At 31.4% G+C, this 17,005-nt stretch overlaps 1 long non-coding RNA gene across 1 annotated transcript; it reads left to right on the top strand.

Annotated features, from left to right (window-relative positions):
* The first annotated feature begins 4,037 nt into the window (after positions 1-4,037).
* Positions 4,038-16,590, top strand: LOC101247722 (uncharacterized). Its single transcript, XR_182796.5, has 3 exons — positions 4,038-4,279; positions 15,276-15,332; positions 16,218-16,590. It is a non-coding gene; the product is annotated as an uncharacterized lncRNA (long non-coding RNA).
* The last annotated feature ends 415 nt before the right edge of the window (positions 16,591-17,005 follow it).

The following is a 17,005-nucleotide window of genomic DNA, read 5'->3' as shown; positions in this document are numbered from 1 at the left end:
GTGATAGAATAACTGATTTGGAGGGATAGCAAGGCATATTTAGACGAATCAAATAGCAGATTTGTAGAGATAGAATAACTGATTTTTCGAAATAGAAATTGTGTATCTTTATGGAGGTGCAATGTTTATTTTCTCTATATAATGGAAAGACTATCACTTTGAGGAACATTCAGCAGAAAATTTATAACGATATCCTTGGGAATCATTGACAGAAAGTTTTAAACCTCAAAGGCTTGTTCATCTCTATCAAACAAGTAAGCTCATAATTTGTTGGGTTACATGTTTCGTTTTATTAGTTTTACTTAGATAATTTTCACAAGTAATGATGTAGTACCCAACAACTTCTAAGCGAAGGTTCGAACCATTTTCCGTGTATAAGTCGAAACCCGATAATTTATAATCATCATTATATCATATCATATATTATATATTACTAAAAGTGAGAAGCATCTCACGCAAAAGTTGAATTACGAAAATACTCCTATACTTAATAAAAAAGTAATAAAACTTAATTAATTAAATAATAATCATATCACATTATCATACTAATGCTAATCATCATGTACCCACTTGATGGTTTTCTCCGTATGTTGGCTTTTAATTTCCTTCCTTATCTAAATTATTCTCCCTCTACTTATTAATATTCACCTATTGTTACAAGGTGAATGAAGAGATGCAGGGTAATTAATTATGAGATAAATTTTCACATTATTGTTATTATAATTATGATAATAAAAAGTACGATAATGAAGAGTTGAAGGGTACTAAATTTTCACAGCTATAATATAATATAAAATAAAGAGTTGCTAGGGTAGTTAATTTTGAGAGCTATATATAATATTTGTGTAGCAAAGAGGTGGCCACAAGAAAATGTGTATAAATTCTAAAACTTCATATGGAGCATGCAGTGTTAGAAATGGATATTGGAAATTTTCACTGAGGTTGACATCCATCTATTCACAAAGTTGATTTTTAACATTAACAAATATATGTTCATATTTGGAGAAGATTTCTTTTAATATTTAGTTTTTAGGTAATTATCGGAGAAATTGAAATTGGTGATTTCACCGATTTACATACTTTGGATAAGTGAATTAAACTCTCTTCTTTCATTATTTGTCATTTTACATAGTATATTTATATATATATATATTCTTCCAATTTACATACTTTGGATAAGTGAATTAAACTCTCTTCTTTCATTATTTGTCATTTTACATAGTGTATATATATATATGTATTCTTCCATTTAATTTTTCACCTTATTTTGCATACTTTGGATAAGTAAATAAAACTCTTCTTTCATTATTTGTCATTTTACATAGTATATATATATATATATATTTTTTTTTTTTCCATTTAATTTTTCACCTTATTTTGTTAGGGCCTAATTTTCCATGTTTCAGATCTTACCTAGCTTCCATCTTTGGAAGAAAATTGTTCTAGATAATAATGATGATGATATCTAACTATTATGTTGTTCACCTTATTTTGCTCCAATATGCCAAATTCTCTCCGATTAAGAATTATTCTCATTTTTCTTTTATCATTTCTCTTTCTTTATTTTATTTACTTTTTTGGTTTTCTTTACGGTAGATCTTCTAGGTATAGAAGAAAAAGAGTACCATTGTCTTTTAGAACTGTTAGGAATAGTAGTATTAGTGTTGCATTTGGATCGAAGACGCTATCATCTATGATAATATTGGTAAATAGAGGATGAATGTTTGGAAGTCAATAGATTTTTATCACTATATATGAAATAGAATGAAATTAAGATATATACTCGTGTATACACTAATAGTTTTTATATTTTAGTTTTTATTGTAAATGATGTAGATGAAGGATAACTATCTCCCAAACATGTTTGGATATGTTCCAAGAATTCAAATTTTGGTATTATTTCATGTAAATTGGTTCCTTTGTAAGTATTTTGCTATATTTATTCCTAAAATTTTCTTTTTTATGTTTTCAAATTGGATATGGGATCTACGTGCAATGTGCGTAATGAGATATTATTGAGGATAAGTTATATCGACATATTCATACCATTACATGTTATATCATCTTAATTATCTTCACATATTTCTTACTTGATGGCAAATGCAACATTCCACTATTATGATTTAAAAAGAAAGTATTTCACTGAATTTTATTTAACGAATATGATGTACGAAAAAGTTAATATTGTTAATTTCAATATTTTCTATATAATAATTCAATAATACGGGATAAACGTGCAAGACACGTTCTTTAGTACTAGTTATATATATGTGCTAAGATCAATATCTAAGTGTTTTAAGTGTACTCGAATTGAATTAGATTCATGAGGAACCACTAGGACTAAGTCGAGTTCAAAACTTTCCTACTGGCTAAGTTTTCGCATAACTTCATATAAGAGTCAACTTCACAAAACCATATTTGTTAGAATATGAAGGTCTAGGTAACTCATGACCTATCACATTAAAGGTGTATGAGTCTTCTTTCAAACTCTTCCGACCGTTTGTCAATCCATGTCGGGAATAAAAAAGTTACGCTTAAAAAAGACACTGCAAGTTGACAGTGTGTGAAGAGGTCTGTGATGGTCCGTCACACTCGGTGATGTATTTAAGCAGTAAAGTCATTTTCTTTAGCAGTTTTGACGTCTTAAGTTACAACTCATCACCCAAGTGATGGTCCGTCACTCAGAGGACGATAGTTTCAATAAATAGTATTGATATTGTGTTTTAATGAGTGTTTTTTCTTAAGAAAATTTTACTAGATGAGTCCTTATTCAATGTAGGTTACTAATATGCATTGGCCATGGAGAAGAGAGCTTGTGCTCCATCGCAAAGGGCTCTAATGGCGCAGGAAGCAATTAGCTAAAGGAATAAAAGGCAGAACTGCTTGAATAGTGGTGTAAATCAATTTGCCGGAGAAACATATAGCAAGGGGCGACTCAACATATGTAAAGGTCTAACGCGAAATTTTCATTATTAGTGACCTAAAATCTAAATGTGCCTCTAAAATCTAAACAAACTTAATTGATATGTGTACATTCAAATTTTACTTTTCTTACACTTTTTAGATGCAAATTATTTACTTAATATTTTTTTTATAAATGATTTTTTCAAATATTTACTTAATGTTTTTTATAAATTATTTCTTCAAAGATTTATTTTTCTGTTATTAATTTAGGTGATATTTCATCAATTCAACGTTGAAAAACACTCTTTCACCAATCTAATCATTGTATGAATTGTTAACAAAATTTTGCAAGTAATAAATAACTAATTTAAAATAAAATTAAGTGTGAAAACATAAAATCTAATTCTAAAAGTTGATAAATTGGTTCCCACCTTATATGCTTGTTGTAATCTTGAAATTTTAAGTGTGTATATATATATACACACACAAACAACTGCATTATCTTTTAATATATATGTCACCCCAGCCAAAATCCCCACCTGACAATGTCTTCCGCCTGGATCGGCCCGCGAAGCGAGTCTTGGGTCCAAAAGAGGGGCAGTGCCCCGCTTCCGATTCATAGAATAAGTAAAATAACATTAAAAGTAGTGGAATTTCACTTTCGCCTTTCGACTCCCACTTATACACCTCTCTAGTCATTTCACAAAGTCGGACTAGAGTCGAGCTCAATAGGATCTTCTTTCCCTGCTTATTTTATCAAGTCCATTTCCTTGGTTGTGGTTTCGCTTGATATATATATATATATATATATATATATATATATATATATATATTTAAATTAGTTTTGTTCAATATTTTTTCGATTTCTGATTCATAATTTGATGAAGCATTACTTTAACTTTATCAAAAACTTGGTTAAAGAGAAGGACAATAGGAATTAAAAATAATGTGAATACTAGCACAAAAAATTTGAGAAGGTAAATAATGTTTTCTTAATTTCTTCTATTTGTACGAGGTTAAAGTGAATAACTTATATACAGGCAGATTGAGTAATAAAGTGAATATTAATATACAAGCATATTGAGTAATACACTTTTATCAACTCCCTAATAGTGGAATTCTGAACCACATTCGTGAGGCCCACCTATTTTTAAAAGGACAGAATTGGAAATTTTCAAGTATTGAAACCCTAATTCTCACAAAAGGGCTGGAAAGAGGCAGCATGGAATATCATTGAACAATTTCAATTTCAAATTTGTAGAGTAATCATCTTTTATCTTAGATCTAGAGACAAAAATTGTAGATTTCCATTTGGTACACTAAAGGCAAGTTGCCTTACATTTCAGTTGTGGATTTGAAGATTGTGCTCTATTTGGTAAATCCCTTATTCCCTTCTTCATTTCCTTCCTCTAAATTGCTAGATATGTGGGTGTAATTGCTATTTGAAATTGGAACTTTATGCTAGAAATAGATAATTTATTTGGGTCTTGATTGTTCGTTCTAATGATTTCGTATGTGATTCCAAGTTTTCATGACTAGGTTTTGATCTATTTCTCATGCTTTAATTAATGATTTGAGAGTGGACGCTTGAATCTAAATTCTGATCTTCATGGGTAGCTTAAAAAATTATTCATGAATGGAGAATTAGATTGATAATAATGTTTAACTTTGATTCCTAAATTTGAGAACGGAAGAAGATAATTAAGGTTTACCTTGTTGAAAGCTAAACTTTCTAGAAATAGAGGTTTAGATTAAGGTATTGGATTGTACTATTGTTGAAAATGAGAAAGCACTTTGAGATAAAAAAAAAAAAGAGTTAAGTGTTATTTGATGATTATCTAGCCTACCTTTGATTAATTTGCATGGATCGTTGAATGGTTGTTAAATTCTGAATTCCCTAAATCCCAATTATCCCTTGTTTCTTATTGTCTCTTCCCAAATCCTTTGCTTAGTTAAAAAAAATCTCTCTTAATTTGATAGCATTGTAAGTTCAGTGTTTAGGTTCAAACTTTTAACTCTTGATTCTGTCTTTTCAATTGCCGATAAATTGTTTCCTCTAGAATTTGACTCTGACTCTTAGTTGGGTTTTTTAATTGATGACAAACTCTACTCTTGGACTTTTCTCGGTAATTTGTGTGTGATCACCTATATCTTTATTCGCTATATGACGGTAGTGACAAAAGTGGCTCAGGTTTGTCTATCTCACATGTTGGTTATGGTACTATTTTTCTCCCAGCAAAAAAATTATATATTTCTAATGTTTTATGTTTTCCCTTATCTGAATAATCAACCTCATATATGTATCACAATTTTATACTTCAAACCAATTGTTAATTGAGTTATTGAGTTCTTTTCTGAATATTTTCTTGTGAAAGATCAATTCACAAAGGAGATTCAGTTCAAATGAGCACTTGATCAATTTTGATCAAGTTTTTTTCCTCTGTAGTTTCAAATAAATATGTGTGCTTCAGCGTTCACGTTTCACCATAGTCTTGGCATCAATTTCTTGGTCATCCTAATGCTAGGATCTATAATTTCAGTTTGTCCAAGTTTTAGTTACAAAGCATCCAATTCAATAAAAGTCACCGTCAATCCTTTGGTGTTTCTCCTCTAACAGTTAGTAGACCTCTTGAGATATTATACTATGATTTATGGGGTCCTGCCCCTGTTCAATCAGTTGTTGGGTTTGGTTACTATATCATCTTTGTAGACCATTACATAAAATATATTTGGTTCTTTTCTTCAATGGCTAAATTAAATGTGTTATACTATTTTTCCACCATTTCAAAAACTTTTCAAAAATAACTTTAATGTCAAGATAAAATAAACTTACACCGATGGGGTGGATAATATGTTTCACTTAAAAAAATATATTCAATCTTATTGAATAAATCATCTACAAACACCACCTGACATCCCACAACACAATGGGGCTGCAGAAAGTCGCCATTGTCACTTAGTTGAAACTGGTCTTAATTACATACTCCAAAAAACATCCCTCCATTCTTCCTTTTAGTCTTTTGAATTTTAAAAAAAAACACATACCATATTCTCACACCACTTCTTTAATTTTACTCTCCCTATCAAAAGCTTTTTAACCGTTGTCAAAATTATCAATTTTTGCGTTTTGTTGATGGCTTATGTTATCCTTGTCGTCGTCCTTATACCAAGTCCAAATTTGATCTCGAGTTTGTCCCTTGCATTTCTCTTGGTTACTCTTTGCATCAGAGTGCATATGTTTGCTATGATCTTAAGTGTAAGAGGTACATTACCTCAAGTCATGTTGTCTTCCTTTAATAAAATTCTGTATCAAACACATACTTCAGATTCTCAGTCAAATTCAAATTGGCATGGTATCCCTTCTACTACATTTTCTCACACTATAATTCCATTTGAATCAAATTCCTTTCCTACTTCATCCTTGCTTGCCAATCATTTTGTTGAATAATTGTCATTACCTTTTGATCCTTCTCCTTCAATGGAGAACACTAATCATTCTCCTCCAACAAAAATAACATTCCTTCCTCTTCATTTCCACACACTCATATCATGGTCACTCTTTCAAAATTATAACATTTATATACTTAAATTTGTTCACCATGTCACCGAACATCCTTTACCGGCAGTACTACAACCAACAACAAATGGACAAGTTCTGACCCATCTTGAGTGGCGCTATGCTATGTCATATACATTCAGTGCATTAACTAAAAATGGTACTTGAGTTCTTGTCCCTATAGATTCTCAACAAAATTTAGTCGGTTGAAAGTGAATTTTTAGGGTCTAAAGGAATGCAGATGGTTCACATAAAAATACAAGACTTAGTTGCTTGCAAAGGGATACAACTAACGATCTGGAATCAATTTTTGTGAGAAATTCAATAGTTAAGTCTGTAACAATGCGTGTGGTTCTTACTTTAGCTGATCCATGGCCTCTATTTCAATTGGAAGTGAATAACACCTTCTTGCATGGTCCATTAGAAAAGCATGTGTTCATGGAACAACCACCAGGATTCGTGATCTAGCCAAACAACACCATCTCTATAAATTAGTCAACTCTCTCTCTACAAACTTAAGCAAGCCCTAAGGGCATGGTACCAAGCCCTATGATCATTTGCCTTGAAGTATGGTTTTTAGCAATTACAAAGTGATCACCCTCTTTTCATATATCGTAAAGGTGCCACATGTAGATAATCTCTCAGGTAACAACTCATCCTTCATCAAACAATTTATTGAAGGCCTTGGAGTCCGGTTCTAATTGAAGGATCCCCATGAGTCATCTCTTTCTTGGTGTTGATGTTCATAAAGCATTAAAAGGAATTTTCCTTTCTTGGGGTTTAAAGAAGTGTTGCTCCAATTTCCACTGCACATTCTTTACTCAATTTCTGCTACACATTCTTTAGTTGCAATATCTAAATTTTACGAGGCCTGATATTGGCTTTACTGTCAACAAACTCTCCCAGTTCATGCATTGTCCTAATCATCATCATTGGTTGGATCACAAACATCTGCTACGATATCTAAAATCTACTATTGCCTTTGGTCTCCATATTACTCCAAAATCTCCTTTAAAGTTTCATGATTTCTTTTATGTCGATCGTGTTGTTGATCCATCCGATAGAGCATCAACTTCTAGGTTCTTTTTTATATTTTGGTCATTAACTAATTAGCTGGAGTTCTAGGAGGAAAATGACAGTTGCTAGATCATCCGTTGAAGCTGAATATAGGGTCGTCGTTGCAACAACTATCAAAGTTCAATTGGTCAAATCCCTTCTTTAGGAAATGTTTTATTATGTTCCACCTCTCACAATATACTGTGATAATATCTCTATTATAGATACATGTGAAAATCCAGTTCCTCTCTCCAAAAAGAATAAACAAATCTTTAGGCTGAGGTGCGATATGTCGTTCTCTTTAAAGAGATTCAAGTCCACTGCAACATAATTCACACCAATCAAGAAGTATCACTCTTGAGTGTCCTCTACATGATACAATAGGCCAACAACGTCACAACTCAAACAACTCTGATTTAGTTGAAGAGTCCAAAGCTCCACAAAAAGAATATCTTCCTTCAATATATAAATAATCTCTTTTATATAGTGAATATAGTTGAAGACTTACAATATTTTCTTTGTCTTAACTCTCTCTTTCACTACTACAAACTAAAATATTATTTCAAACTGCCTATTTATTTATTTTTTGAAATCCTTCACAAAGAAAAACACACACCATTATTTATGGGTGAAGAAGTCTTCCATATAATCAATTGGTAGAATGAGGACTAGTAATGCGGGTAGATGAATGTGATAGATATTACAAAAGTTACAAGAAACTAATGGTCATATGAATTATAAGAAACTAATGACCATGAGAGTTACAAGAACTAATGTTCATATAAGTTACAATAATCAATCGTCATCTTCTACAACAATTTATACTCACTAACATATACATTTCATATTTTATTTTATAATAATAAAATGTATACACAGTTATTTCAATACTATGTGACTTGACAAAGAAAAATCAATCACATGTTTTATGGTATTTTTTCATTCCAAAAATAAAACTTATCTCACTCAAAACATTTCAAAAATGACTACTATTTATGTTTTTCATAATTCATTTATAACTCTCCTGTTAGAGCCAAACATCATCTCATTAGAGTGAAAAAATGTGATTTATTCCACATTAAATATATGCAATTGTAATGTCCTTTTTAGAGCGTTTCTCAAAAATGCAAAAACCATTTTTTCACAATGGTTTTTTCTTATTTCATGAACCCCACTATATAAATTTTTTTTTTTGTAAATTTCTTCTCTTCCATCTCTCGGAAGGAGCGACGTTGAAGCGGAATGATGTTGTAATCTCCTATCTTGATATTCACACTTTCCCAAACTATAACAAAACATCATTTTCCTTAAAATTGTTGGTGTACTATACCAAAAATAATAAAAATTCCAATTGAAATGAAATGACAAAGAAAACAAAATCTTTAGGTTGAGGTGCAGACATTTCGCTCTCTTTAAGAAGATTCAAGCCCACTGAGGGCATAATTTACGCTGATCAAGCAGTATCACTGTTGACTTGTCCCATGATACAACAGTCAAACAATGTCATGTAACTCAAGCAACTCCGAATTAGTTGAAGAGCCCAAAGCTTCACAAAAAGAACATCTTTCTTCCTCAATTCTCTCTTTCACTACTACACACTACAATATTATTTCATACTTATCTTTTTTCGATAGAAACACCACTATTTACTGGTGAAGAAGTCTTCAGTATAGTCAATGGGTAGAATGATGGGTAGTAATGTAGGTAAATGAATGATAGATGTTACATAAGTTACAAGAAACTAGTGGTCATATAGTTACAGAAACTAATGACCATGAGAGTAACAAGAACTAATAATCATATAAGTTACAAGAACCAATAGTCATCTTCTACCACAATTTATATCCACTAACATATACATTTGATATTTTATTTTAATAATAAAATGTATCTATACACCAACATTTAGTCTCTTCATATATTTATATCATTGAAATCTTTTAGCAATACACAAGTTCTGAAGTATTCTCTTCTAAACTCTCTCCAATATAAGCTATCTAGGTATTGATACAGATAATGGTAGTTCCCTTATACCGAAGTACTTATGCCTGATAATCTTCAACTTCGGCTTCACTGTTCCCAAGATTTCTAGAAATTTCTGTAAGCTAGAACAGAAAGATAGTTCCAGAGATTTATGATATTCTTTGCTAAAACATGGAAACCTTCTTAGGTTCTTAAAACCAAGCAAACATAGCTCAATGATTTTTCTGTAACATCCTAGAAAATGTTGAATCAAATTAATTCTACTCTTCATAATATAAGAAAACTCTCCCGTTGTAATTTTTCTTTGAGTGAAATGAGAAAAAATACTCTACCAATTATATATATGTACATAAATCTACGTTTCCTTTTCCAACCAAACAATAGTTCGTTCGCTAGTGATAGTTTTCATTTCGCCCTAGACCCACCATACTTTAGAACGCACCACTAAAGTGTAAGATCTGATTACTTATCATGTGTTTTTGTCGATGTGAACTTCTTATCCTAGGAGATATGTCACAAGCAACCTCTCTTATGGACTCAAGTCCTCGCTGAGGTTTGCCCCACCATTGTGATTTTCCCCAACACTTGAGATTTGTCAAGGCCTAGCAAAGATGCTTGCCTCACCTAATCAGAATTTTTCTAAAATCAAGTTACTTTCACTTGCATCGACACAGTTAACTCAAAAGTTGCTCTAGTACCATTTGTAATTGTCTAACCCACTAGTGATATTCTTCTATATCGGCATTGATCAGCACAACTTTTAAAGGGATCATTAAAGTACAAGGTCTACATACTTACATATACTTTACATCTCTCATGATTTTTTTGCTTATATGTTACTCCTTATCCTAAGTTAGGGTGTAACACATACAACCTTCTCTCCTAATTTTGCAAAGAGAATTAAATCATTTTTTACTTTAAAAACCAACTGTGAGATGAATTCTTTGTTACTTTGATCTAATAAGTGATATAGTTAAAAACAATTTGAACAAGCGATTCAAAATAAAAGAAATATGGCCCTGATAGTTGGTCATACAAACCTAGACTCTATGTAAAATAGAACAACTTGTCTGCAAAATAGAAGATTTACGCATTTTGGTCTAGACTTATATTGGACAATAGGCCTCCACCGCTAGAGCCCATCCAAATCTACTCAATAACTGATTCAAACATAATCACCTTGCATATTATTTTTTCACCAACTTAACAACTACAACTAAAATCAAATAAAAAACACTGCATACTGTTTTTAATCAACAATAGACTACATATAAAATAAATAAGAATCCAAATTGCCTTTTTGTTTACAAGGAAACAAACATCAACTTTTTTACATTCGTTGAAATTTATGATCATTGAGTTTGCTCCCCTTTTCTTACTCTTTCTTCGTCTTCTCCTTCTTCATCATCTTCATTTTCTTCTTCTTGCTCCTCGTCCTCCTGTAGTCCATCATGATATCCTCCATAATGGTTCTTCTAGTAGAGAAAATTTAATTGCCTACTAAACTGATAAATCTCACATGTTATTCCCAAATGTAAGCATTTACAATTGACACAGAAAAAGTATCAAACACTCAGGATATGCCATAATCGGATATTATCAACCACTGTAATCATACATCCATAAAAGGGCAATCAATAACTATTGGCGAAGCCATAACATCCGTTAGTCGAATGGCATCTCTTACTTGCATAAGGAAATCAACCGGCATTATTGAATCGATATCTAAAATTCTATTGCAATCAGATGTAGGGAACTTCGTCGAAATCATCTCTTGGATATCATTATTAATTTTTTTGCCTATATAATTTTGTATGCATTCTTCACAATAACGATGATTGAAATTGGTGCCCCACATCATTTTGTTTGGCAGCGGAAACACATTTTTACAAATTTCACAAAAAAGTAAATGAAGATTCTCCCTTTTTAGAAGTATTTTTATTTAGGTTAAGTGAATTTTGAATAACAAAATACTCAATTTCTACATATTTTTACCAACACCGTGATTAGACTTTGATTCCAAATTCTTACCTAAATGAAATTGAGTTGAGTAGAAGAGAATGTTTTGTAGCTCGATATCATTATATCTGCTCTTGTAATTGTTTTTATTTTTTGTGATAGCGATGACATTAGAATTTAGCAAAGTGGGATCAACTTTGATTTTGTTGGAGTGCAAGATTTTCAAATTTGTTGATTGCATTTCAACTTGATTATCTTTCTATGGGACCTTATATTTCTTTCCCAATATATGCATATATGCTGTAAAAAAATAGTATATTTACAATATATATGCATATATTAGGAAAGAAATAAGGGGTCCCATGGACGGAGAATCAAGCTGAAATGGAATCAACAGATTTGCAAATCTTGCACTACGGCAAAATCAAAGTTGATCCCACCTTGCTGAATTTTAATGTCATCGGTATCACTAAAAATAAAAACGGTTATGCGAGTGGAGATAATGATATCGAGATACAAAATATTCTCTTCTACTCAACTCAGTTTCATTTAGATAAGAACTTGGAATCAAGCCATGATCACGGTGTTGGTAAAAAAATCCTGTAAAAACTGAGTATTCTGTTATTCAAAATTCACTTAACCTAAAGAAAATACTTCTAAAAAGGGAGAATCTTCATGTACTTTTTGTGAAAATGTGTCTCCACTGTCAAAGGCAATGAAGCGGGGCACTAACTGCAATCATCGCTATTGTGAAGAATGCGTACAAAATTATATAGGCAAAAAATTAATAAGGATATCAATGAGATGATTTCTATGAAGTGATATGCTTCTTATATATTCCAATGCAATTTTAGATATCGATTCAATAATGCAGGTTGATTTTCTTATGCAAGAAAGAAATGTCATTCGACTAACAGAAGATCTAGCTTCACCAATAGTTATTGATTTCCCTTTTATGGAATGTATGGGTACACTGATTGATGATCTAAGGGACTATCTAATTAGGTCATGTCTTGACTGTTGGAGACTTTTCTGTGTCAATTGTAAATGCTTGCATTTGGGAATGACGTGTGAGAATTCTCAGTTTAGTAGGTAATTAAAGTTGTTCTACTGGCAGCATCATTATGGAGGATATCATGATGAACTAGAGGTGGACGAGGAGGAAGTAGAAAAAGATGAAGACGATGATGATGAAAAGGAGAAGAAAGAGGAGGAGGAGGGGAGGAAACTCGTTGATCAGAAACTCCAATGAATGTGAAAAAGTTCAAGTTTTGTTTCCTTGGAAACAAAATAGTAATTTAGATTCTTATTTACTTTATATGTAGTCTATTGTTGGTTAAAAAAAAGTATCCATGGTCTTTTTATTTGATTTCAATTGTAGTTTTTAAGTTGGTGAAAAAACAATATGCAGGGTTTTTATGTTTGATTTAGTTATTGAGTCTAATTTGGATTGTCTCTAGAGCTGGAGGCCTATTGTTCAATGTAAGTCTAGATCGAAATGCGTAAATCTTCTATTTTGCAGACAAGTTCTATTTTATATAGAGTCCAGGTTCGTATGACCAACTATCAGGCCTGTATTTCTTTTATTTTGAATCGCTTGTTGAAATTATTTTTTAGTACATTACTTATTTGATCAAAGTATTAAAGAATCCATCTCTCACTTGGTTTTTAAAGTGAAAATGATTTGTTTTTCTCTGGAAAGTCAAGAGACAGGTTGTATGTGTTACACCCTAATATAGGATAATAAGTAACATCTAAGCAAAAGACATGAGGGGTATTAAGCATACATAAGTTAGTAGACCTTAGTACTTTAATGGTGCCATTAAAAGTTTTGCAAGTCTGCCCAAATAGAAAAATATCACTAGTGGTTTAGGCAATTACATATTGTATTAGAGTAACTTTTGTGTTAACTATGTCGATGCAAGCTAAATTTAACTTGAGTTTAGCCAAATTCCGCTAAGGTGAGGCAAACATCTTTGCTAGGTTGTAACAAATCTCAAGTGGTGGGGAAAATCACAATGGTGGGGCAAACCTCAGTGAGGACATTGAGTCCATAAGCAAGGGTGTTCGTGACACTTCTCATTAAGATAAGAAGTCCATATCGACAATAACACGTGAGAGTTATTAGGTATAAAAGTTAGGAGACCTCATGACACTAATCTAGTGACGTGTTTTAATGCCTTGCGGTTCTAGATCCAAATCAAACGATATGACTAACAAGTAGTATGGTGGAAAAAGGCGGTGAAAATAATGATTGAAGGGATAGAAGAATTATATTGTTGGATTTAATTGAATCAATTTTGGGCATGATACAGTTGTTGGATCTTCTGGTTTTCATTCCATTTTCTCCTTTGTTGGTGAAAATTCAACTTGAAATGAAAAAGTACATTATCACATGTCATGTCAGCATGTGCTTGTTTTCTAATTAATTTGCTTTTCTACTTCGTATATTTTGTTTTGAATTTATTTCATCTATAATTAATAACTAAATAATCGAACCTAACCGATAACAACCCAACCGATAACTAACCCATAAATACCCCTATCTATGACTATGAGCTCTTTTGTACACTTGACTTGTTCTATTCTAAGTTTCATCTCAGTTTGTATTTGTGCTATATCAGTACATGAATCTCATAGAATTCAATTTTGGTATATCTGTGATTCATAGATTGTTGTTGCCAGATCTTTTCTAATCAACCTTTAGTGTCGGCTTGCAAGTCAGTAGAGTGTTTGTGTAATTCCCATGTGAAACTTCTAATTGTTAGTACCGAAATAAGAAAGTGTCATACGACAGTTAGTAAAGCAAACTTGGAAAGACATACAATGAGTACGAAGACGGATGATAAATATATCAAAAGAAACGAAGACTTGACATAGTTCGGTCAATCGACTTATATCCACAAAAGAGATGAGCAATCATATCTATATATATAAAAGATAACCCTCAATCGGTGACGTGGCGTCACCAGAATCAAGGATTCTCTTTTTATTTCTTTATTTACATAAGTACCCTTCCCCTCCTGTCTAGAACATCACATTGTTTGTTACTATTTACTGTGTTTAAATAAAAACACATTTTGAAAGAAAAATACAATGCTTCAGAAAAACACAATGTTTCAGTAAATCATTTTGAACAAAACCTAAAAGCCATGCAATTCTTTTTGAAAGGAAATTCAAACGAAGGAAACTTCCTCCAGTTATGCTTCTTATCTCAATCTTCTTCCATTCATTCTCCTCATCTATTGAATTTCTCTTACAACATTCATGAATGACTTGTCTTTGAGGAAATGCAGAGGTTGAATTTCATTTGCGTATCAAAGAGGTTTCACGAAGTACTCATGTTTTATCTCTAATCGACATTATCTCTGATTTCACGATTATCAACAAATTGAATTTAATTAAAACTCTTTTCAAATTTCATAAAGATTATAAAAGTAATTATAATATATCAAACATTGAATATTTCTCCTCTTCAATTTCTCCTGGATGTTTTTCATATCTTCTTGGTTTTCTTCCTCGTTGTATTTCCTCTTCCTGTGTTAAGGTGGTGCGACTCATCCTTTCAAGAATATGCTTTTGGACTATAAAAATTTAGATTAGTTTATGGTAATATGTATGTTGAAATGAATTTAGATATCATTTTTGTTTTCATAGCGTGATATACATTCAATCCCGACAGATAAAAAAATTATTTTTCCTCTCGCGAAAACACACTTCCTCTAAAATGTTTGTTCACTATCTCATTGTCATGCTTGTGAAAATATTGAGTTTGAATGAAGTTTTTGCTAATTTATTCCTAATGTTTTTCTCACAGAGTGAAGGATCGGGATGGTGAACCAAGAGATCATATGTTCATCTTCCTTTCTCAAAGGTAAATTTCCCCTTCCGGTTGTGAGATTTATTTATTCTATTACAGATTTGATTTGCAGTTCTTCAACTTTGTATTTTGAATTCGTGCCCGACTATCCAATCATTGTAACACTAAAGCTTTCATCTTTAAATAGTATGATTGTATATTTTTGATATTCATTTAATTTCTCATGTAGAAGAAAAATCTCTACATTGTCCTGTGGATTAAACACTTTCGATGAACATGAAAATTTTTCGACACCAACAATAGCAACAAAATGGATACCAAGAACAATGTGATTCACTTATGTCTGTGAATGACAAGTGAAGGTGCAAAGTTTCATGTTCTACTGATTCTTTACTTCTTCTACCTCTTAATTACAATTTTTCTTTTTTAAAGTGAAAGAACTTACACCAGCAATTCATTACTTAATATTTTAATCGTGCCAATTAAAAATATTATTTCTACTAAAACAAAAATTACCATATTGTAGACTAGGAATATATATTCCATTGCAAAGCATAGAGGAAAAAGAAAAGGAAATGTTTGCATGAAATAAGAAAATAATAATACTATACGGGAAGAACGTTAATTTAGCATAATCATTTTTTGGTACTTAATTTTCTTCTAGTTTTTTAAAATAAAAGAAGGAAACAAACCCAAAATAAATAAATAAACAAGAACAATATGTTATATTTCCTTATTTCATTCATTGGAGTTTAATCAATTTTCCAATTTTTTCATATACGGGGCAATTCTCATTTTTGGTAATATTTTACATTAATTTAAGGAAAAAAAGTAAGTGATATTACTAAATATTTTTTCTTTTAATATATTAGAATAGAAGCTACTTCAATTCTATGTGATATTTTGAGTTCACTAACTTTGTTAGTTTTGCATTTCCAGTTGTTCGAGCTAGTTTGAAGCAAGGAGAAGCTGGTAAATACGAGACAAGAGATAGAACAGCGAACGAATAATATTAAAAATCAGGAAGAAAGTAGCAGTGATACCAGAAAAGAAAGATTTGAGGCCACAACTGAACTTTGGAAGTTGAAGGACAAAGAAGATCAACTCGAAGACAGATTGGAGAAATATGGGATTTCTAAAAGAATGCTCTTTATTCAATTACTTATTCATTTTGCAAGTTATTTACAATAATGTTTACATTCTACTTTGGCCTGTAGATTTAGAGTTTTCGTTTTTCAGAAAATGTGCTTCCTAATAAGATTGATCTTTACATATGCTTGGAATTTAATTAAGACACCGAAATCTTTATTTTTGGTCTTGTTTCACTTTGATATGATTATTTGGAAGTGTAAACTCTCTATATTTGTCAAACCCAACTAACAAAGGACTTCTAAGAAAATTATCTGGCTAATGAAACTCATATTTCTTTTTTAATTTACATGTTCAATTATGGATTAATTTAGACTATAAATAAACTCTTATCACTTCATTATGCTATTCTTCCCTTATAATTTTCTTATTTCATGGAAACATTTCCTTTTCTTTTTCCTTGAGATTAACTTTCCAATCGTATTTGTATATTGCAAGCGAGATTGGAAGAGGGAGGAGAGAGGCAAGCGAGATTGGACAAAGGTTAAATAATTGTATAATGACAAATCTTGGTTTTGATTTTAAGGATACAACACAGCCTTGTGCAACTTTGATTTTAAAGACAAAAACAGCAGCGA

The sequence above is a fragment of the Solanum lycopersicum genome, chromosome 6 (genome assembly GCF_036512215.1).
Source record: "Solanum lycopersicum chromosome 6, SLM_r2.1".
NCBI classification, from domain to species: Eukaryota; Viridiplantae; Streptophyta; class Magnoliopsida; order Solanales; family Solanaceae; genus Solanum; species Solanum lycopersicum.
The sequence above is the reverse complement of the archived record's forward strand: the minus strand, read 5'-3'. Positions and strand labels throughout refer to the sequence as shown.